General features: G+C 42.9%; 1 pseudogene; it reads left to right on the top strand.

The window, feature by feature from the left end:
• The window catches only part of LOC122935560, a 107,703-nt pseudogene that overhangs the window by 67,198 nt on the left and 17,178 nt on the right, over positions 1-23,327 (top strand).

Here is a 23,327-nt window from a genome sequence, read left to right as displayed (position 1 = left end):
ACGGGGCCGGGTACGCCTGTTGGTATCAGGGACCTCAACCTCCTCGTCCGAACTTTGGGTCAGACTGCCACTGCTTTCTACAGGTTCATATTCTGACCCGCTGGATTAGTCAGATGAGGGTTCCCATTACTCATCCGACTGGGTCAGAAGCCTGTAGGCCTCTTCAGAAGAATACCCCTTGTTTGACATTTGGACTACTAAATTTAGGGGGTATTCCCTGAGACTACCCAAGAAAAAAAGCAAGCCTGTCTTACAAATGGGAGGCTAGCGAAGTACCAGAGGCCGCTGCGGTTGATAAAAAATATCAAAACAGATTTTTTTTTATCGCCGCAGTGCTTGTAAAGTGATTGTGCAGTGATCAAAAAAATTTATATTTTTTGTCACTGCAGCGGGGCGGGCGTGGGTGAACGCACGTGTGGGCGACCGATCAGGCCTGATCGGTCAAACACTGCAATTTTGGGTGGAGGGCGAACTAAGGTGACACTAATACTATTATAGATCTGACTGTGATCAGTTTTGATCACTTACAGATACTATAAAAGTACAAATGCTGATTAGCGATACGCTAATCAGCGAATCAGTGACTGCGGTGCGGTGGGCTGGGCGCTAAACGATTCGCTAACTACCTAACCAAGGGGCCTAAACTATCCTAAAACCTAACAGTCAATACCAGTGAAAAAAAAAGTGACAGTTTACACTTTTTTCCCTTTCACTAGGTGATTGACAGGGGCGATCAAGGGGTTAATTGGGGTGATCTGGGGGATCATGGGGCTAGTGTGTTTGTGTGTACTCACTGTGATGTCTGCTCCTCTGCTGGAACCAACCGACCAAAAGGACCAGTAGAGGAGCAGAGAAGTCATTTAACACCTTATATTTATAAATATAAGGTGTTAAATGGCTTGTGATTTGTTTTTTTGAAAATCATCAGCCTGCCAGCCACGATCATTGGCTGGCAGGCTGATGATGTAATCCCCCTCTAACTTTTGCCGGCCCGCGATGCGCATGCGCGGGCTGGCTTTGAGCGTCATCTCGCGTCTCGCGAGATGACGCACCAACATGTGACTCTGCCTCAGACAGCCGCCTCCGGACCGCGATCCTGCGTTAGGCGGTCCGGAGGCGGTTAATAGCTGTAGGCTGTTCATGCATGCTGGGAGTTGTACTTTTGCAACAGCTGGAGGGCCGCAGGTTGGGCATCCCTGCTTTAGACCCTCTATTGCGTCCACTTGTACGGCCTGTTCCTTAATTGTTTGGCTTTCAGAGTTAGAAGACCAGATTAAAAACAAATGCCCTAGGAAAGAAATCTTGGCAGGGCTTCCCACCATAAAAAAAGCAGCAGATTCACGTGGTTCACCTGGTTAAGAAAGTTGTCTGTGAGGGGCCAGTGGGTCCTTCCGGAAGTCCGCGACCTTCTGTCTCAGGGGCCGCTTTTTCATCCACAGATAAAGGGCCTCCATCTGACATCATGGAATTTGAAAGGTTCCTGCTGACCAATAGAGGGTTTTCTTCAGATCTATTTAATACCCTTTTAAAATACAGAAAGAAAATTACAATTTCCATTTATGCTAGGGTCTGGAAAAGGTTCCTGAGTTTTTCTGGTTTAGATTTTAGGAACATCCTTTCCCAGGCTCCGGTTTGCCAGATTTTGGAATTTATTCAGAAAGGTCTACAGTTAGGTTCGTCACCTAGCACTTTAAAAGTTCAGGTTTTGGCACTCTTGGCCCTGTTTAATGAGAAGGTGTCTTCAGATCCATGGGTTTCTAGGTTTTTTAGATCAATTTCCAGATCTTCCCTGAATTTTTCTCCCATGGTAGCTCCTTGTGATTTAAATTCCGTTCTAAAGGTTTTATCGAAACCTCCCTTTGAACCTATTGAAGAGATTTCTATCAGATGTTTGTCATTTAAGCTATGCCTCTTAGTAGCTTTAACTTCGGCCCGTAGGATTAGTGAACTCCAGTGCATTTCTATTAATCCTCCTTATACTTACATATTAGAGGATAGGCTAATCATCCGACCTGATCCAGCATTCCTTCCTAAGGTATCTTCTAAGTTTCACAGGTCTCAGGTGTTTATTCACACCTTTTATGAGACACCAACTACGGAGGAGGAAGAGTCTTTTCATTGTCTTGATGTTAGGAAATGTTTGATACAGTACTTGTCCAAAACTAAAGACTAGAGGAAATCTTCCTTGATGTTTGTTGTCTTTTAGGGAAAAAGTAAAGGTCATGCCACATCTAAAAATACTTTTGCTAGATGGATTACGTCAGCAGTGTCTTTGGCTTATTAATTTCCAGAAGGCCTTAGGGCCCATTCTGCAAGAGCTATTTCTTCCTCTTGGCTTGAGAGGGCTTCTGTCTCTATTAAGGATATCTGTAAAGCGGAAGTCTGGTCTTCTCCAACTACTTTTTTCAGACATTACCGGTTACAGTTAGACTTTTCTTCTGATTTAACCTTTGCTACGAAGGTGCTTTCGGCTGTCAACCCACCCTAAGTGTCTCCTTGGTTTTCACTCTCGTGGTGCTGTCGTGGGTGATGGGAAAAATTAAGATTACTCTTACCGGTAATTGGATTTTCCTGAACCCACGACAGCACCCTTATTTCCCTTCCTTGTTTGTATGGTGGTTGGTGCACACTTTTCACGGGTGTCGCGGCAGAAAAAAAAATTATATACCTTGTTTGGAGGTTTGATGCTAATACAGTAATTCTGGGCGAAGTTCCTCTCATCCTTTGAAAGATATACTGAAGTGGGAGGAGAGCCTCCGCCTTTATGTTCTTCAGGTTTCCTGTCTTTGGGGGCGGATCCTCTCCCTTGTGGTGCTGTCGTGGGTTTAGGAAAATCCAATTACCGGTAAGAGTAATCTTCATTTTCACTACCACAGAGTACTCCCTATGCATCTTTCTGCAATGCACAGTGTTCTACACCAATATACAGGCTCTCTGCTGCCGGGAAATAGCTGCTTTTTAACACAATTCATCACGAATAAATTTGAATCAAATCTTTTTTGGAAATTCGGCAACCGTCCGAATCAAATTTTTGAAAAATTCCCTTATCTCTACTTATCAACATTGAGGACCAAGGTGAGTTTATCTCTCTCCTGCCCTCCTATTCGTCCCACTTCATCTCTCACTGGCACTCCCCCATCGGGCCACCCAGTTACTTTATTGGTGGCTGTGGCTGACCACGTCACAGTGAGGAGAGAGGGACGTTCTCCCTTCTTCTCCACTGTGCAGCTGCTTATGAGAACATAGTGTGCATTGAGCTTTGCGCGCACCATGTTCACTGATAGTGACTGATTCTAAGCTGCACAATAGCGAAAAAATGTCAATCCTGGTATCGAATCAGGTACCTAACTATCGAAAAAATATAGAGACTTTGGTACCTGGTGCAACTCTACTTGGGTACAGTATAAGAGGGCATTTTTTTCTACTGGCACACATTATGGGGCTTTATTACAACTGGGGCACTATAGGCAGACATTATTATTACTGTCGTGGCTGTCATTACTGCTGGGGGGCATTAGCTCTACTGGGGGCATATTTACTACTGGGGCACACTGGGGGCTTTAATACTACTGGGGCCTTATGGTGGGCTTTAAAGCTACTGAAGGGCACTATGGAGGGCTTTATTACTACTGGAGCACAATAGGGGGCGTTAGTACTACTGAGGGCATTATAGGCGGGCATTTTGGTGTGCTTTATTATTACTGGTGGGCCATGGGGAACATGATTACTTGTATGGGCACTATGGGGGCATTATTACTTCTGGAGCACAATGGTAGACATTTACCTTTGGGGCACTATTAATACAAAGGGCACCGTGAGAGAGAATTAATATTATTGGTGGGACTTTTGGAAGCACTGTTACTATGGGGCGCACCCTGGCACATTATTTTTGGAAGACACTGCACTATTACTGTCAGGGGAACTATCTGCTGGGTGCAATTATTTTTGATGGCACTTTGTGTGGCAATAATTATTGAATGGGGCACTGTCTGTGTGGTACTAGTATTGTCTGGAGGACTATTCGTATCTGCAGTATAGTATTGGGGAGCACAGCAACTATTTAGGCAGAATAGGGTGTTGAGAAGGTGAGAGGTTTATGGAAAAGTAGGAATCTAAGATTTCTGTGTGACAAACTGTGAGAACGTCAGAGGAGACATCAGTGGATGTAAGAGGTATGTGGTGCTGTATTCTCCTGTATGTTTGGTAGGGCGGAATGTAATTTAAAAAGTAATGACCAGCCATCATGGGTCTTAATGTGATGTTATTTTGACAAGATGATTAACGCTGTAGCACCGGGATCAGAAATGTGTCACAACTTTAATTATTTTATGACATTCTAATGAATTTTCAAAAAAAATATTTTACACAATTGGGCAACCCCAAAACTAATATATACCTTCAGACAGATCCTGAAAAAATACAGACCCCAAAATAATACAGACTGCAAATCAGACCCGACAATTAGTACACATCCCATACTTATACAGACCCCAAATTGGCTTCAAAATGTATTCAGACCCAGATCAGAACCCAAATTTATACAGACCGTATATCAGATCCCTGAATAATGCAGACCCCTGTCACACCTATATCTCCCACCTCACCTCTTGGTCCCTTAAATGCAGACCTCAGACCAGACAAAAAAAAACTCACCTCTCCTCCTCCAGGTAGCACCGCTCTTAGTTCAGCACTGTATCCGGGCACTGGCGCTGCACTGTGTCCTGATGTCAGTGTCAGGTCATATCGCGTCCCGCACACTGTATCCTGAAACCTGTGTCAGAACAGAATGCAGAGCTGACGCCGGGAGAAGAGGACCATGGTGCGGTATGTAATACTTAGCACTGTACTTCCAACTCCCTGGGCCTTCTGTACTAATGAGCACTTCCACTACCTGTGCCTCATCATCTACGATTCAGAATGTGGGTGGCTGTAGTAGTGCAAACAGCATTAGCATCTCCAGCCGCCCGGCTAGTAGTAGTAGCAGCAGCAGACCACAGTTCTCCCTAGCTTCTAGTAGCCGCCAGAATATTATAGAGGACAAAGAGGATGAGATTGTGTTTTGGATGGCTCACTCCTCCTCTCAGTCACAGCAGGATGATGTCAATTTTCACGTCCTGAGTCTGACAATGGGCCATTGAGCCAAGAGTCACAGCATTTCTCCTGCTCTCCTCCTTGCGGATCCAGAGAAGCTTTTCATTTGTATCATCTCTGTCTCTTAATTCCGCTCTTCTAATGAGTGACCTTCTTGTTTCCTAAGAAGAGGCAACAAAACCCCATGTGCTGTGGAAGATAATTCAAATAGTCTTCCTGTTAATGACTTGTTTGAGAAATGTCAGGACTGCCATAAGTAGGAGGTTCAGGCAGAGGCGGAGGACCCAATACATAGCTGTTTTGGTGGTGGTGCTAGTAGTGACGGTAACAGCAATAGTATCTGTGGCGACATTGTGACTTGGGTCAAATGGGCAAACCCAGAACAGGGAATCGGTGGGGAGTGGGGGGAAAGGATCCCACGATGACATATCACTTTCTGATAAAAAGGACTGTGAGGATGATGATTTTGTGTTGGACAGGATTTAGGAGCGGGATCTGTGTGCTGAGGAGGAGGCGGCATCAGAGGAGAAGGGTGATGGCGTGGCTGCAATAAAGAGTGGAGGCAATGTATGGCCAGGGCCAGATCTACTTCTATTTTGTAGAGCTCAGGAACTGGTGATGCCACTGAAAACAAGTTTGGCTGCCGCTAGCTCTGTGCGAGCAACTCATGTATGGCTGTTTTTCTCCACGAGGCCAACACACAAAACTGATTTGCAGGATTAAAATATGTCCTTGACATTCAAACACAAGCATTGGCAAAAGAGCTCTATTGCAGCACATGAGACGGCATCACCGAATCCAGTGGGAGAATAGAACTGCGAAGCATTCAATAAAGTCTGTCTTCTTTTTCCCGGTCTTCTTTGTGACAGCCAGGCCACATCCCCAAGCAGTACAGTGACATTATCATCATCATTAGCTTCTTCTTCTCCTGCTCATACTCCTCCCCCTTCTTGTCTTCTGTTTCATCATGAGACATCGATAACAGAATGTGCGGCCATGGTAAATCTATTCGCAACCAGCAATTAGCTTTTGTGCAAACTGAACTCCCACGTGGCCAAGTTTCTGGCAGTGCAGTTGCTGCTGTACTACTTAGTTGTGGTAATTTCAGTGCAGTTCCATTCCTTTACCAAAATTTAAGTTACCGCTGTCTCTGCTACAACAAGTAGCAGAAGCTGCTGCCCCAACCTGATGCAGTAAACGGACATGCACTGTCTGAACAGCTAAGTACAGTTGTACCTGGACTATGCCCTTTCTCTGGCACACACCCTGATCCCTGACCCTATGGACTTCTGGGAATGCAGATTGGAACAGTGGCTGTAAATGGCCAAGTACTATGTTTTCCAGCCTCTTGTGTCATCTCAGGGAGGGTTTTCCTCATGGCAGGTGGCATTTTCCCACCCAAGCAGGAAAAATTGTCCTAAGCGTTTGTAAAACATTAGCTTAGTCAAAATCATTCAGACACATGGCTCCTTGAGGATTGTTACACATTTCCAGCAGATGACAATGAATAGATCTGCAGTGAACTTTGACTAGGACCGGGGTCCCCTCTGGTGGAAGTGGTTTAGAAGTATATTAATGTGACGCAAGTTGCAATGAAGCAACAAGGGACAAAGTAGATGGTGGTACCTAGGTGTAGGAATGCCAGAGTTGTGTAACGGTAGCCTATATTGTCCCTTTAGATGTGGCTGTGCACGTGTAATGGTGCTCCTACCTGGATATCCTGAAAACCCCAGGTGTTGTAGTCTGAAGCAGAGAAAGGGATAGTTGATGAAGGGAATGATGAAATTAATTGAGTACAGACCTTGTGTTGGAGTTGAACAGTAACTTTACTTGAATAAACTTTCATCAGGAAACAATCTTCCAACTTTATCTTGGTTACCAGCAGGCTTTGGCATAAAAACTCTGGCAGGCAAAAAAACTTGGCTCTGCTACATCTCTTGCACTCTGGCTCTGTTGTGTTAACAGGATTAAACAGAATCCTTTCTTTTCTGCTGAACTTTACTTTCTGTAGTCTAGTCTGTCTGTATCTTTATCCATGGAACTTCTCCTCCTGGCTTCTGAAGCTCCTTTCTTTTTCCTCTTGTTCCAGCAGAGCTAATGGTGCTCTGCTGGCTGGAACACAACCTTCCCCTTGGAGGGGTACACAGACTCACTTCTGCAGGGCTCGTCCCGGAGAGAAGAGGGCCTGCTTCCTTCCCCATAGAGGGGGTGCGCTAAACTAACTTCTTACTAACTAAAACTGCTCCCTCTCTAGAGAGGGCTAGAATGGAACAGAAGGGCTCCACTCTAGGCAAGGTAGCTCTGCCATTGGTGTCGCTATCTGCTGGTGAAGCAGGTACATTACACTTAAACATCATAAAGTAAGAAAAATAACACATGCGACAACAAGATGTCTTTTTAAACAGGGTGCTTCTTAACACTGTCAATAATGCGTTTACCCAGAGCTATACAGATCAGTGTCATTCTGACATTATTTAATGTTAAAGGACATAAAAGGGGGAGCGGAGAGAAGAAAATAAAAAAAAGAAACACAAGAGAAATAATATGTGTCCTAGGAGATCTTAGAGTGTGATATACCAGTTCTCAGGCCAATCGGAGCACTTGTAATTGAGGTAGAATCGATTCAGACCCAAATCAAATTAGTGGAATGATTCGTTCGAATTGGACCCCAAAAAATTTCAAGAAATTTGCTTATTTCTAAGGTTATTTTTACTTCTGCGCTTTCCCTTTTCACTATTGAGATTCGTCATAGGTTCTCAATAGCGGGGGAAAACGCTTGCGTTTTGTCCCCATTCATTGTCAATAGGGACAAAACTGAACTGAACGAATCGGAATGCACCAAAATGCATTCCATTCCATTTGGTTGCAAGTAGCATTTTTCTGTCTGCGATGTGGTGCGGAGCAAGACGGATCCGTAAGTCAATGGGGACGGATCAGTTTTCTTGGACACAATAGAAAACATGTCCGTCCCACATTGACTTTCAATGGTGTTCATGACGGATCCGTCATGAATATTTTAAAGATAATACAACCGGATCCAGATGCAGATCCAGATGTATTATCTTGACGGAAGCGTTTTTGCTGATCCATGACGGATCCAGAAAAACAGCTGGTGTGAAAGTAGCCGAATTCATGTCTTGTAGAAGTGTTTCATTTTTGCCTGGACATAAGAAAAACTAGCAGCGGGGTATATTTTTCTCATGTTTTTCATCTTGCAGGAAAGTTCTGGTGAAACGACGAGTGGACTTGAAAAACCCATCTCAGTGTCTGTGATAGGTAAGAGCCTTTCATAAATATTTTTTTATTATAAATGTCTTTAAGCCAAAGAACCTCTATTATGTGGACCCATGGGGTCTTTCTTGAGTGCTCCGGTTGTCCATATTAGTGTTGATTGCGAATATTCTAATCGCCAATTTTTATAGCGAATATTGGTACTTCGAGAATTTGCGAATATCTAGAATATAGTGCTATATCTTCGTAATCGCGAATATTCTATATTTTTTTTTATCAGTACCCATGATCCCTCACTGCTTATTGCTTGTGAGCCAATGAGAAGGCTACAATATCTTTGACTTTAGGAGTAGTGTTGATAGCGATTTTTCGTATTGCGAATTTGTATTGCAAATTTTCCGATTGACGATTTTCGCAATCAATAAAATAATGACTAGAGATCACAAAGTCTCGAATTTGCGAATATTCGCCCAAATATTCGCAAAATATTGCGAATTCGAATATTGCCCCTGCCGCTCATCACTGGTCCATATGCCCTCTCAGACAGGTTCCCACCTTGTAGGGGAGATCAGTAGTACAGGATGTAAGCATTCAGTCAGATTAGGGCCTGGTCCTAAAGTTGAAGGGTAAATAGCTTTTGAAATAATAACTGGAAAAGTGAAAATGTAGCAGTTATCTAAAGACCGATCAAAGGCTATTTAAAATAGGTGAACCTCTTAGACAAGAGGGAGGCTCTGCAAGAAAAAGTAAATGTGTAAAGTACTTTTACTAAACTAGTCTCCGTTCAGTACAGGCCAGCATCACAGGAGATGTTGCAGGAAGCCCAGCAGGGTAGCAGGGGAAGGTGGGGGAGAGGGCAGTTTTGCAGATCCGAGGAGACCAAAGGATTTCTAGACGGATGGGATCCAGCTAAGAAGGAAGTTGCCAAGGAGGGCCAGGCAGCCAAGATCACAGGAGGTAGATCTTGATCCTGAAGGAATCCTGGGTCTAAGAATAGATGAGCCTCACCTATTTCGGACAAAAAGGGCAAAGGGAATTGCCAGTGATAGGAGATCCCTCAAAACTGAAACAAGTCAACCAGTGGTTTTAAAATGACATGTTGCACCAATATGTGGTAGGGAAAAGTTTATATCAGTATGTTTATGCAGGGGATGCTACAGGTTATTGAAGATGGTAGTGATCACATTTCCTGGCTTGCAATTGTCATTATTTTCATTTTCCAGTGGAAGACAGGATGAGCGACTCCTATGGACATCTCCATTTATCTTCCCATCATGAAGCAGAAGATACCAATACCACACAAGATGATTCAACAACTCCTAATGTACCCTCAGTCCTTCACAGGAGAGATCCATCCACCGATACTGCTGGTCACAAGAAACCTTCATCTAAGCAATCACTGAATGGTAAAACAAGAACTAAACAGAAATGTGGGAACATTTTTTCTAGTGAGAAACGTTTAAAAATGAAATCTAATCTTTTTTTGCGTGAGAGAAATTGCAGAGATAATGGGTCATTTTCATGCTTGACATCTGGAAAATCTTTTAACATGAAATCCATTCTAGTTAGACATCAGAGAACTCACACAAGGGAGAATCCATATTCATGTCCTAAATGTGGGAAAGGCTTTAACAATCAATCTAGTTGTATTAAGCATCAGAGAACTCATACAGGGGAGAAACCATTTTCATGTCTTGAATGTGGAAAGTGCTTTAGTCAGAAATCAAATCTTGTTGCCCATCAGAGAACTCACACAGGAGAGAAGCTGTATTCATGTCCTAAATGTGGGAAAGGCTTTAACAGTAAATCTAATTTTTCTCAGCATCAGAGATCTCATACAGGAGAGAAACCATTTTCATGTCTTGAATGTGGAAAGTGCTTTAGACAGAATTCACATCTTGTTACACATCTGACAACTCACACAGGGGAGAAGTCATTTTCATGTCTTGAATGTGGAAAGTGCTTTGGTCAGAAATCACATCTTGTTACACATCAGAGAACTCACACAGGGGATAAATCATTTTCATGTCTTGAATGTGGAAAATCTTTTAGCATAAAATCAATTCTAGTTAGACATCAGAGAACTCACACAAGGGAGAATCCGCATTCATGTCCGGAATGTGGGAAAGACTTTGACAGTCAATCAAGTTTTATTCGGCATCAGAGAACTCATACAGGAGAAAAGCCATTTGTGTGTCCCGAATGTGGGAAGTGTTTTAGTCAGAAACCAAAACTTGTTGCACATCAGAGAACTCACACAGGTGAGAAGCCATTTGTGTGTCCCGAATGTGGGAAGTGTTTTAGTCAGAGATCAAAACTTGTTGCACATCAGAGAACTCACACAGGAGAGAAGCCATTTGTGTGTCCTGAATGTGGGAAGTGTTTTGATGCAAAGTCATTGCTTATACAACATCAAAGAATTCACACAGGGGAGAAGCCATTTTCATGTTCGGAATGTGGGAAATGTTTTAGTCAGAAATCAAATCTTGTTCGACATCAGAGAACTCACACATGGGAGAAACTATTTATGTGTTCTGAATGTGGGAAGTATTTTGGTGCGAAATCAATGCTTATAAAGCATGTAAGAAGTCACACAAGCGAGAACCCATTTTCATCTTCAGAATGTGTGAACCCTTTTTAGCCAGAAATCACATGTTGTGGAACATGAAAGACTCCACTTAGAGAAGAAGCCAATTTCATGTTCACAATGTGGGAAATGTTTTGGTCAGAAATCAAGTCTTGTTGCACATCAGAGAACTCACATAGGAGAGATGCCATCCACTAGCCATACAATTGGTCTTCCTGTTCACTGCACTGTATATATTCATCTACCGTTTCAACCGAGTTGAGGTTCTCCATAGTTCCACTTTCTCTATTGTGTGTAACGATATTAATTGCCAAAGAGTCTCCTTTACATTTTTCATTTTCTCTTTTATTTCTAATTCTTTTTCGTATATTCTTCTTTTTCTACTGTCAGCTAGTGGTTTTATGCTAGGGTTACCTTTCCATGGCTTTAATTTTTCAAACTGCTCCCTAATATCTCTATTTATATTTAATAATCGTTGTCTTCTTTTATTGATAATAAAACTCATCGCTTTCCTAGAGAATTTGTGGAATATCCGTTCCCATTCTTCAATAATGTCGCTGCTCCTTATATCACCTGACAGTATTTTTTCCACCTTAAGCCCCTTGTCCATATTCACTACGCATGCCGAACAAGAGGAAACTACAAATGAGGGTTCGGTTGTTCCACTGTCTCCAGAGATAATAATAAAAGAAAGGAGAGTTACCCCAAAGGTCCCGATACAACCCTCTATCTCAGGACAACAATGATTGGGAAGAAACAGAGGGAGAACCACTGGCCAATCCGTTTTTGGAAACAACAGTTGATGAGTTAGAAAATAGAGAAAAGAAAACTGATAAGCAAAAATACAATAAAAAGGGAATTGAGAATAACGATAAAAAAAGAAGAAAAAAAGAATAGCAGTGTAAATACAAATGACAATAGGAAAAAACTGTGATTAAAACAACTGTGAAACAGGATTTTTTTCAGGCTTGGAAAGAGGGAAATACAAAAAGGGAAGCAGAGGGGGGAAACTCACCAAAAAGAAATAGCAACAGCAGGGAGGAGGGAGAATGAAGAGGGGATTGCGGGGAAAAAATGTATAATTTAAGCAGACATACATTAATGAAGGGGGAAAATTTGATCCTCAAAAGGGGCTTAAAATTTGCTCCAACTACTTTTTTCAATAAATTCGTATTTATAGGAGTATGACAATTCCTGAGAAGGCTGGCCCTTAAGAAATATTTTATGAAAAAAAAATAAAAGGATTGGATAGGGAAAAGGAAGACAACATAGAATCTGAGGACAGCTATAAACATACTGGTCTAAGACCTAAGTCTAAATATCACCCACTACAGGAATATTCTCCAGCCCTCAACATTAGAGATGAGCGAATCGAAGCTGATGAAGTTGAATTCGATCCGAATTTCAGGAAAAATTTTATTTGCACCAAAGCCAAATTTCCTCATGCTTCATGGTAACAAATCGCATTTTTTCCTAAAATTGCTGCTGCACATTTGAGGACATGGAGCAAAGGACTCTGGGAAGGCGGGATCACCCATAATGCCATGCATGCAGCCAATCAGCAGACAGCCCTGGGATGTCACAGCCCTATAAATAGCCTCAGCCATCTTGGATTCTGCCATTTACCAGTGTACTTAGTGCAGGGAGAGACGTCAGCAGGCGCTAGGGACAGTGCTAGGAAAAAATGAATTGTGCTAAAAAGAAACGATATACAAGTGCAGGGAAAGATTATTCAAGGTGCAGAGAAGGGATAGGGAGGAATCATTCCACAGCATTTATGTAGAACAGGGTTCAGTAGGGGAGGTTACAGCCTGGGGAATGGGAACAATCCTATTACACCTTGCTGCACTGACTGGGGACCCATATTGCCATTATACAGCTCTGTAATTCCAGCAAACCGTTCTTGTTATTGGGGTACAAGTGCTGTGTGATACCGGCATTAACAGGGGTTATTACAAGGAAATATTTCTACGTCTTATTTGCCCTTGTGCGGTGCAGTTATATGTTCTAAAGCATTTTTTGGCTTGTATTAGTGGGGCAAAAAAGGGCTTATTAGCCGTTGTGTGATGAAGTGAGGAAATTACAGCCCTTTGTGTCGTGTATTAGTGGCAAAAGAAAAATATATTTGCCGTTCAGCGGTGAAGTTATATGTTCTAAAGCCTTCTGTGGCGTGTATTAGTGGCAAAAGTAAAATATATTTGCCGCTCAATGGTGCAGTTATATTTTCCTAAACCCCGTTTTTGTGTGTTTTAGGCTACTTTCACACTTGCGTTCAGAGCTGATCCGCCCAGACGGATTCGCTCATATAATGCAGACGATGGGATCCATTCAGAACAGATCCATCTGCAGTATATTGTAGAAAAAATTCTAAGTGTGAAAGTAGCTTCAGACGGATCCGTCCAGACTTTACATTGAAAGTCAATGGGGGACGGATCCGTTTGAAAATTGAGCCATATTGTGTAAAATTCAAACGGATCCGTCCCCATTGACTTACATTGTAAGTATGGACGGATCCGTTTGCCTCCGCACGGCCAGGCGGACACCCGAACGCTGCAAGCAGCATTCAGGTGTCCGCCTGCTGAGCGGAGTGGAGGCCAAACGCTGCCAGACTGATGCATTCTGAGCGGATCCGCGTCCACTCAGAATGCATTAGGGCTGGACGGATGCGTTCAGGGCCGCTTGTGAGAGCCTTTAAACCGAACTCACAAGCGGAGCCCCGAACGCAAGTGTGAAAGTAGCCTTAGTGGGAAAAAGGGCTTATTAGCTATTGTGTGGTGAAGTGAGAAAATTACAGAATTTTTGAGGGTGTTTTAATTTTCTTTTTATTTATTTATTTGATCTAACAGTATGTCAGACAGAGAAGTGCCAGGACCTGCACAGGGGAGTAGCAGAGGCCTAAATGTTTCTGGCGCAGGCAGAGGTCGAGGCAGAGTAAGAAGCCTTGGCAGCAGGGGTCACTTCGAGAGGCCTGAGCTCCCAGTTTCAGCTAGCAGTCGTGTTTTGACCAGCAACCCAGTGGTTCTTGAATGGTTGACTCAATCTTCGACTTCATCACAAGTGACATCAGACACCCCCAGCCAAGAGTCAGTGGGTTCGTCAGACACAACCCTTAGTTGGCCTGGCCCGAGACCAGGCCCTGTGCCCTCACCTGTCCTCAACCTGCCTCTGTCCTTTTCTGTTCCCTTAGCCAGAGAAGTATTGTATACTGTGGGCTCAGCTCCACTATACAGTGAGGACGAGCTACTAGAAAACAGTCAGCAGCTACTGGCAAGCCAAGATGTGGAGGAGACATCCACCCCTTCCACCGGACGTCAGCAGGGTGGCAGCAGTGGTAGGTCGGGAGCCAAACGTGCCCAGGGTAGACCATCCACTTCGCAGGAGCCTACCTGCCAGGGAAGTAGCGGTGCACGGGTTCACGGAAGCAGCGGTGGTAGCAGTCAGTCAGTGCGTAGTGTTGGGGTAAAATCATTTACTCTGCGGTGTGGCAGTTTTTTGTTAAGTTACCGGAGGAGGTGAACATGGCCATATGTAGAATCTATTGGCTGAAGGTGAAGCTTGGCCAGGGTGCCAATGTTGGCACCACGGACGTGCGTCAACATATGCAGCGTCACCATGAAGTAGCCTGGGAGAACCGTGGCTCCAATGTGGTGGTCCAGCCTGCTGCAGCAACCACTGCATCACCCAGTGGCACGCAGCCGATTTCAGGCAGTCAAGGCTCCACCACCTCAGCCGAAGGGAGCTGTCTGTCCTACCCATCATCTGCTGGTCCTGATGCTCCTGCTCCTCGCCCTTCATACTCCTTGTCAGTCAGTCCGTCAGCAATCGATCGCCAAAGCGATTGCCAAGAGACAACAATATGCATGCACTCATCCAACGGCGCAGAAGCTGAACGTGCCCCTGTCCAAGTTGGGAGCTGCAGTCCCTCCCTTTCCAAGAGGTGGACCCTGCATCCAGTAGTCCAGCGGATCTTCAATGTCGGGTAGCAGGGTGCTGTCCAAGAATGCCACCACCTGCTGGTTCAGGTCCTGCTCTATGTCTAGCTGTTGGTGAGTAGTTTCTTCACTATGCAGGTGAAGGAAGCTGCTCATCAGTGACTCTAGACTCAGGCTGCTGCTGATGGAGCTGGTACTGCTCCTGCCACCCCACCCCTCCCCAGCAGCCATGGCAGTAGAATGTGAGCGCAGAGAGCCCCTTGTCAAACCTGCGAGAGGATGGACGATGGCGCAGATAGGCAGTGGCCAACTGACTACATAGGATGTCTCTATAGTAGTTCAGTTTGTCCTCCCTCTGCCCGAAGTCTCTTTGCGGTATGTTTCTGTGTCGACAACCCGTCCAGGTACCCCCACCAATCTGAGATCAAATAAATAAATACTTTCAGGATCCCAGTGGTGGTTAAATCTGAGACCATAGGGATTATTGATGGTATAACCCACAAAATAATCAGGGCAAGAAGAAATTGCAGCACAGACGAAGCATTTTTCAGACACTGTCAGGGTATTTGGTCACGTCTAAAAGCTAGAGGTTATAGATGCTCAGAAGGGGGTTGGATATTGCTAAAAACAAATGTAGGGAAAGCTTACTCATTAATTGCCCCATTCTCATACTGTACAAAAAAGTGCTGATAATAAGTATAAAAATAAAAATAGGAATACAAATATGGAGGGGAATAGCAGACATACTATCAACTACAATATAAAACAATACAACAAACCCACGTTGGTTTTGATATATAGTAAACAATTTTCTGAAATACAGCAGGCTGTCGGCTGTCAAAAAAGGTTTACCAATGTTGTACGATGACAAAACCTTACATGATGTATTAAAAGAGGGCTGTCGTATAAGGAGATCTATAACTATAGCCAATGTGTTGTCACCATCATTATTTATGAATGCTACTGTCAAACCTCAGCACAATTGGCTGAGGTTTAGAGGGTTTTCAAAATGTGGGGGACATCCCTGTAAGACTTGTGGCTTTGTGACACAAACAACCAGTTTCTGCAATTCCTCCCATATTGACAATTGTTTAATCAATTGTAATACGTCAGGCGTCCTTTATCTTATTTTATGTACCAGCTGTGATCTAACATACGTTGGCAACACCATTAGGCAGTTTAAAAGCGAGATTCCGGAAACACTTAAACTACATCACGAATCCATTAGCCACAGGAGTCTCAAAAGCTGCTAACCATTTTATTTCAAAACATAATCGCAATGTTAGTAGCTTACGTACGTTTGCTTTCGAAAAGGTCACTTTGTCTGTCAGGGGAGGAGACTTAAAAAGAAACATTTTGACCCGTGAAGCCTACTGGATTTTTAAGTTAGAGACTAAATTTCCTGCTGGTTTGAATTAAAAAAAAGAAATAATGCATTTTTATTAATAATAGCTGCTGAGGTTTTTCAAGCATATTCTATCGGGAGTTTTTTGTCCTCCATTTAGACGATCGGGATAATATAGAGTGCAACAGTATGCTGTTTTCCCTAGATCTGTTTTTTAGTTATTTTACAATATATTTGGGACATAAGACTGCTGCATACACACTATGCGTTTTTTGTGCGGTAATGTTTTTTATATCATCATACCCCCTGCATGTTGCACTTTAAATCCAGGGGGTTTTATATGTCCAATGCAATATGTCTATATGTTCTTTTTTCAATATTTTGTATATCATCAGTAGTCATATTCACTGTGGAGGTGAAGCGCTCTCACTGGGTTAACTCTGTGCCTTCTTCCCTCCCCCCCTGAGCCATTGATTTTTATCAGCTGGTTCTGGCAGGACGGGAGAAGGTATTTAGGAGACCCGTTAGGTAAGTGCACGTTAGGTTATGATTAAGAACCAAGAGGGTTCGAAACATGTAAACCAGTTCGGAGGTGTGGGGAGGTGATATCCACGTTTTTGAGTTGTTGATTTATGGCTGTTTAATAAAGATGGACTACGCAAGATTATCCAGTGCTGGGGTGCTTTACTTTCTGCATCAACTACGGGAGTCGATCTTGACTTACTTCGTGCACGGAGTTCAACTGGGTGAGCTGGATTTATCTTTTCTATGTGTCTCTAATGGTCTAACATTAATGGCATCTGTGTATTTATTTCCAGGTCTTTCACCATTGTGCATTGATACTATTGTTATGAAACTGTTACCTTCCTGTAATATGTCTGGTTCACCAGCCAGGGGCAGCGTATATGGCAGAGCTATCCTTAGACAGAATGGAACCCACCATTCCATCCTCCCCCATTTGGGCAGAAGGGAGGGGTTGCAGTTCTAGTTTATTCCGGTTTAAACTTCATAGTGGAGCTGAGAAGACCTGAAGGAAGTAGCAGCTAGCTGCTGCAGCAGGAGTGTCTCCAGAGGGAATTAGCTCATAGAGCACCCTGACTCCTTGCTCATCTACTTACTGAGTGTCAGGAGGAGGACAACAGCCAAAGGCACCCCAATCCAAGGATTCCAGAACCAGCCAAAAGTCCAGTAACCAGACCCAAGCAGAGTTTAGCACAGCAGAGAGAGAATGCAGAGTTATAAAGATTGCCTGCCAGTTTATGCCAAAGCCTGCCGGAACCAAGAGAAACCCTGAATGTAAGAAAAGCCTAAATATTGTCTGGAATCAAGTTTACCCAAATAAAGCTGCTGTTAAAGTTTATCAAGGTCTGAACTCAAGTTATTCTTACTCCTCTAACTCAACTATTCCCCTTTATTTGCTTCAGTGCCTAAGCCTGGGGTCCCATCGTATCCAGGTAGGAGCACTGTGACACATATAGGGGTCGCACCACACCTTGGCATTCTTAAAAACCTGGGACACGATCGGGGGAATACTTAATACTAGTAAGTATTCCTATACAGTAGAAGTCTCATTTTTTATTTTTTTTGTGACTGGCTATGCAGCTACAGATGTAGCAGGGTTAACACACATGCTTTATGAGACATGTTATCTAAACTAAATGCAACTAAATGCGTTAAGCAATTGCTTTTCAATGGCTTTTGTTTCAAGATAACGCGATGAGTTAAGAAATTTGAGTTAAAAGTGTGGGTGTTACCCCTGCTACATCTGTATATAGTGTAGTGTTTAAAGTTCTGGGCTTTGATGCAGAAGCTGTAACTTCAAATCATGTCACAAACTTTTTTTAGAAATAGAGGCTAAACTTAATTTAAACATATATATAGGTTTATAGCCATAATATTTAGAATATATAATATATGTAAAAATATTATGGCTAAAACATCAGTAGTAGTTTCCCACATATTATGTATTCATATATATCAGAAGTATGATTTTATCTTATATATATATATATATATATATACAGTACAGACCAAAAGTTTGGACACACCTTCTCATTCAAAGAGTTTTCTTTATTTTCATGTCTATGAAAATTGTAGATTCACACTGAAGGCATCAAAACTATGAATTAACACATGTGGAATTATATACATAACAAAAAAGTGTGAAACAACTGAAAATATGTCATATTCTAGGTTCTTCAAAGTAGCCACTTTTTGCTTTGATTACTGCTTTGCACACTCTTGGCATTCTCTTGATGGTTTTCACTTCACAGGTGTGCCCTGTCAGGTTTAATAAGTGGGATTTCTTGCCTTATAGATGGGGTTGGGACCATCAGTGGCATTGAGGAGAAGTCAGGTGGATACACAGCTGATAGTCCTACTGAATAGACTGTTAGAATTTGTATTATGGCAAGAAAAAAGCAGCTAAGTAAAGAAAAACAAGTGGCAATCATTACTTTAAGAAATGAAGGTCAGTCAGTCAGCCGAAAAATTGGGAAAACTTTGAAAGTAAGGGCTATTTGACCATGAAGGAGAGTGATGGGGTGCTGCGCCAGATGACCTGGCCTCCACAGTCACCGGACCTGAGCCCAATCGAGATGGTTTGGGGTGAGCTGGACCGCAGAGTGAAGGCAAAAGGGCCAACAAGTGCTAAGCATCTCTGGGAATTCCTTCAAGACTGTTGGAAGACCATTTCAGGGGACTACCTCTTGAAGCTCATCAAGAGAATGCCAAGAGTGTGCAAAGCAGTAATCAAAGCAAAAGGTGGCTACTTTGAAGAACCTAGAATATGACATATTTTCAGTTGTTTCACACTTGTTTGTTATGTATATAATTCCACATGTGTTAATTCATAGTTTTGATGCCTTCATAGTCATGAAAATAAAGAAAACTCTTTGAATGAGAAGGTGTGTCCAAACTTTTGGTCTGTACTGTATATGAAAATAATTACACAATTATTTTGTGCCAAACATTTTTTACAATTACAAAAAAAATATATAAATCTAATTTAACATTTATTTCTGAAAAGGTTTGTGACTGGATTTGAACTCTCAGCTTCTGCATCACAGCCCAGAACTTTAACCACAACACTATATAGCTGCATAGCCAGTCACTTAAAAAAATAAAAAATAAAAAAAAGACTTCTATTGTAGAGGAATACTTATTAGTAGTAAGTATTCCTCTACAGTAGAAGTTTCTTTTCTTTTTTTCTTTCTGTTTTTTTTTGTAAAGTAACTGGCTATGCAGCTATTATAGCTGCGTGGTTAAGTGCCTTGCTTTTATGGCAGAAGGTTGTGAGTTCAAATCCCAGCAGAAACTTTTCTGAAATACAGGCTTAGCTTTAAATACACTGGGTGTCCCCAAGCACTGACTCCATATATGGACATAGCTATATATGGAGTCAGAGCAGGGACTCCTGAGCCGCGGACTCACACTGAGGGATTCCCTCACTGCACAGCGATCTTCTGCATAGAAATAAAGGCTAAATTAGATTTAAATACACTGACTCGAGCACATGCGGTGTTCAGCTGAGCATGCTCGCTCAACACTACTGATAGTACAACCATCTGCATCAGTTTTGAATGGATCTGGTTGTATTATGTCTTCTATAGCCATGACGGATCAGTCATGAACTCCATTGAAAGTCAGTGGGGGATGGATCCGTTTTCGATTGTGTCAGAGTAAACGGATCCATCCCCATTGACTTGCATTGTGGGTCATGACGTTTTACTCCGCATCCCATGACGGAAAGCAAACCACAGCATGCTCTCTGGTATGAGAACGGTATGAGTTCAGTTATGTTTTGTTCCCATTGACAATGAGAGGAGACAAAACTGAAGCAAATTTTTCCGGTATTGAGACCCTATGATGGATAGAAATAGAAACGCTAGTGTGAAAGTAGCCGAACACACCCTGTAAAATCACCACTCATCTGTAAACATAGATCTGCCTCGTCCCTCTGTTATCTTCATCAGCAATGGGTCAGTGATTAGTTATATTAGTGCAGAGACAGAGTTGGAAGTTAAATCTAATGATAGTAATAGAGAAATGGCGCTGATTTATTCATTATTTGTATTGACTTCACCATCAGTGAGATTCTAGACCAGAAAAGTGTGTGTATAATGATGGGCTGAACCTCCCAGCAGTCCCAGACCCAGCGGGACAATTCCTGATATCTGTGGCCATCCTGGGGTCCTGCGGTAACTGTGGAAGGTCCTGCTCTCCACTGTCTCGGTGTCCTTAGGACGCATGGAGTGCAATGGTGACGCAGGAGACATCCGCTCCCTGCTCCAACATTCAACTGCCGGCGCTCTCATTGCGTCTTCAGCGATGAATACCAGACCACAGAGGCCGGGGGATGAAGAGGATTTCCCGGTCCCTGCGCTCTAGTGCTCAGCAGGCACCATGGAGTCATAGCGCGCGCTGCTGGGGAGAGCGTGGGCGCTGTATACACTGGGGAACAGGGCTCAGGGGTGAATTATTTATTTTATTACTACTCTGTGGGGGTAATAAGGGAGCATCACTACTGTGTGAGGGAATTAGATGGCGTAACTACTGTGAAGTGAACACTAAGGCCGGCATTATATTGTGTGGCGGCACAAAGAGGACTGGGCAGGATTTGGGCAGGATTAGGGCATGAGTTAGAGGTGAAAATCACTGAAGTATTAAACCTACTATGAAACGTAACTTTTATATAACGATATTTTGTTAAAATAAATCCCACAAAAACAATATATATTTTAGATAGCTGCAGATAAAAATCTAGCGGAGTATGAATAGGGTATGCAGTACTTAGGACGTATATGTAACACACTGAGTCATATATGACCACTCACGGTTCGGACGTATGGTACTCGCTGGTTATCAGTCACGGATTCCCAAGTTTCCGATCATCAGGTCTTTAATTCAGACTGTCAGTGTGGTCCTTCCAACTGCAGATGTTCCAAGGGTTCAGAAAAAAGTATTGGTAAAGAAAAAATTTATAAATGGGAGGTCTGGCCCTATAGAACTATGGGTCCCTGCCTAAAAGTGGAGAAAACCCCCGCCTAATCGAGGTATTACCCCCTAATGGAGCGACCCCACTTATCGATGGCTAAACCCTGAACAAAAAACCCTAAAAAATTCTACTCCCAAAGGAAAGAAATCCCAAATCCCGACGCGTTTCCTCTGTCACAATTCCGAGGCAGGATCATCAGGGGATGAAAAGATGTATAAGTGGCTTGATAGCCAAGCTTGGTAAAAATGCTGGTCCTCCCAGATAGACGCATAGCAGTCCAGATTGATACTAGGTACTGCTGCTAATAAATACCCCATGTATCAATTAGTGACCCCTTACCGGTGTGTGCATTTGCCGAGCGCATCCCGGCGTGCGTTTCACATGGCGCCAAATTCCGCCTCTGAAGGAGGTAATGGAACGCAATAGCGTCATCAAGGAGCGTACCGGAAGTGAAGACGATGCTTCCTGCGTGTGAACCGCACATGGAACGCATCTCCGTGCAACAAAAGAATGTACCGGAAGTATGTCGATTACGTTCAGACGATGCTTCCTGCTCGTGGATCGCACATGGAGCGCACATCCGGTTGCGCATATCATAAGCGCATTGCATAGGCAAGAAAAGGAGGCACATTTTATATTATTTATTATTAGCGATGGAACGCAATGAACCGTAAATAAAGATACATTTTACCTGTCATTAACACCCAAATCAAGCGATTTCAATTCTGCATGTAAATGGATGTTTTGTGCTTCATTATAATGTGCGGTTCACCATTCAAATTTTTATTTCAAGATATTATTGCCAGGGGATAATTGGGTGTATTTATAATTCAGGGATGGCCAAATCTAAAGACATACAGGAAAAGACGATTATATATTTATTTACAATAGTCAATTCAATGATACCCTAAATCACCCTAGGATAAAATATGTTAAACCTATTACGGTTAGATATCACACACTAGTTTATAACGGGTTAAATTTCATTTTATATACACAGAGGTATTTTAGGAAGCCTCCTTGCAGGCAATGACGAAATAGAAGGAGTCAAATGAAGCATCCAAAGGAAAGGATCCCATTGAGGCCCAGTGGGCTCACAGTTTTTAGTCTGTGGGTCCACTCCGCCTCCTTCTGCAAGATCCTCCTATCAAGATCCCCACCTCGAGGAGAAGGGCGTACTACCTCCACCACACAAAAATTGATTACCTTATCGTTATTTTCATGAAAAATTCTGACATGTCTAGCGATGGCTGTATCTTTTTTGTTTCTAATATCCCCCAAGTGGTCCCCAACCCTTCTTCTGAGTTCTCTTTTAGTTTTTCCCACATACTGTAATCCGCAGACACAATTGATCAAGTACACCACCCCTGTGGTTTTGCAGTTGGCGAAGTCCCTACTTGTGTATGTCCTATTGGTGGTGTTGCTTTTAAAGCTTTTAGTTTGATATATAAAAGGACAAGCTATGCAAGTGCCACAGCGAAATGTGCCAAGTGGTCTTCTGTCCAGCCAGGTGCCCGGTTTGGAGATGGGAGTGTAGTGGCTGTGAATAAATCTGTCCCCAAGGGATCTTCCCTTTCTATAGGTTATGGCTGGGTACATAGGGAGCATATCTCTTATATCGGGATCCAGACGAAGCATTTCCCAATATTTTTTCAAAATATCTCTAACCTCTTTGTTACAATTGTCGAAAGTTCCTATTATACGAAAGATTGGGTCTATCTCCTTTCCTATTCGCTGACCTTTTCTCGGATTAAGTAAATCTGTTCTAATGGCATTTTCTGCTGACTTGAAGGCTCTATGTAGTGGTTGATTTGGATACCCCCTTTGATTAAATCTGATCTTTAGATCCCTAGCTTGTTGATAAAAGTCACTTTTGGAGCTGCAGTTCTTCCGGATTCTTAAATATTGACCTTTGGGTATGCCACACTTGAGATTATAAGGGTGGTGACTCTCCCATCTCAACAGGCTATTGGTAGCCGTAGGTTTTCTATATGTTTTGGTGCTAATGCTGCCATTATTTAATTAAATATACAGGTCCAAGAAAGCAAGGCCTTTATCGTTAATCTCTGATGTAAAATGCATGCCGATCCGATTTTTATTCAGATCAGCCACGAAATCCAAGAATAGCCCCCTGGGGCCGCTCCA

The sequence above is a fragment of the Bufo gargarizans genome, chromosome 4, assembly GCF_014858855.1.
Source record: "Bufo gargarizans isolate SCDJY-AF-19 chromosome 4, ASM1485885v1, whole genome shotgun sequence".
NCBI lineage: Eukaryota > Metazoa > Chordata > Amphibia > Anura > Bufonidae > Bufo > Bufo gargarizans.
The sequence above is the reverse complement of the archived record's forward strand: the minus strand, read 5'-3'. Positions and strand labels throughout refer to the sequence as shown.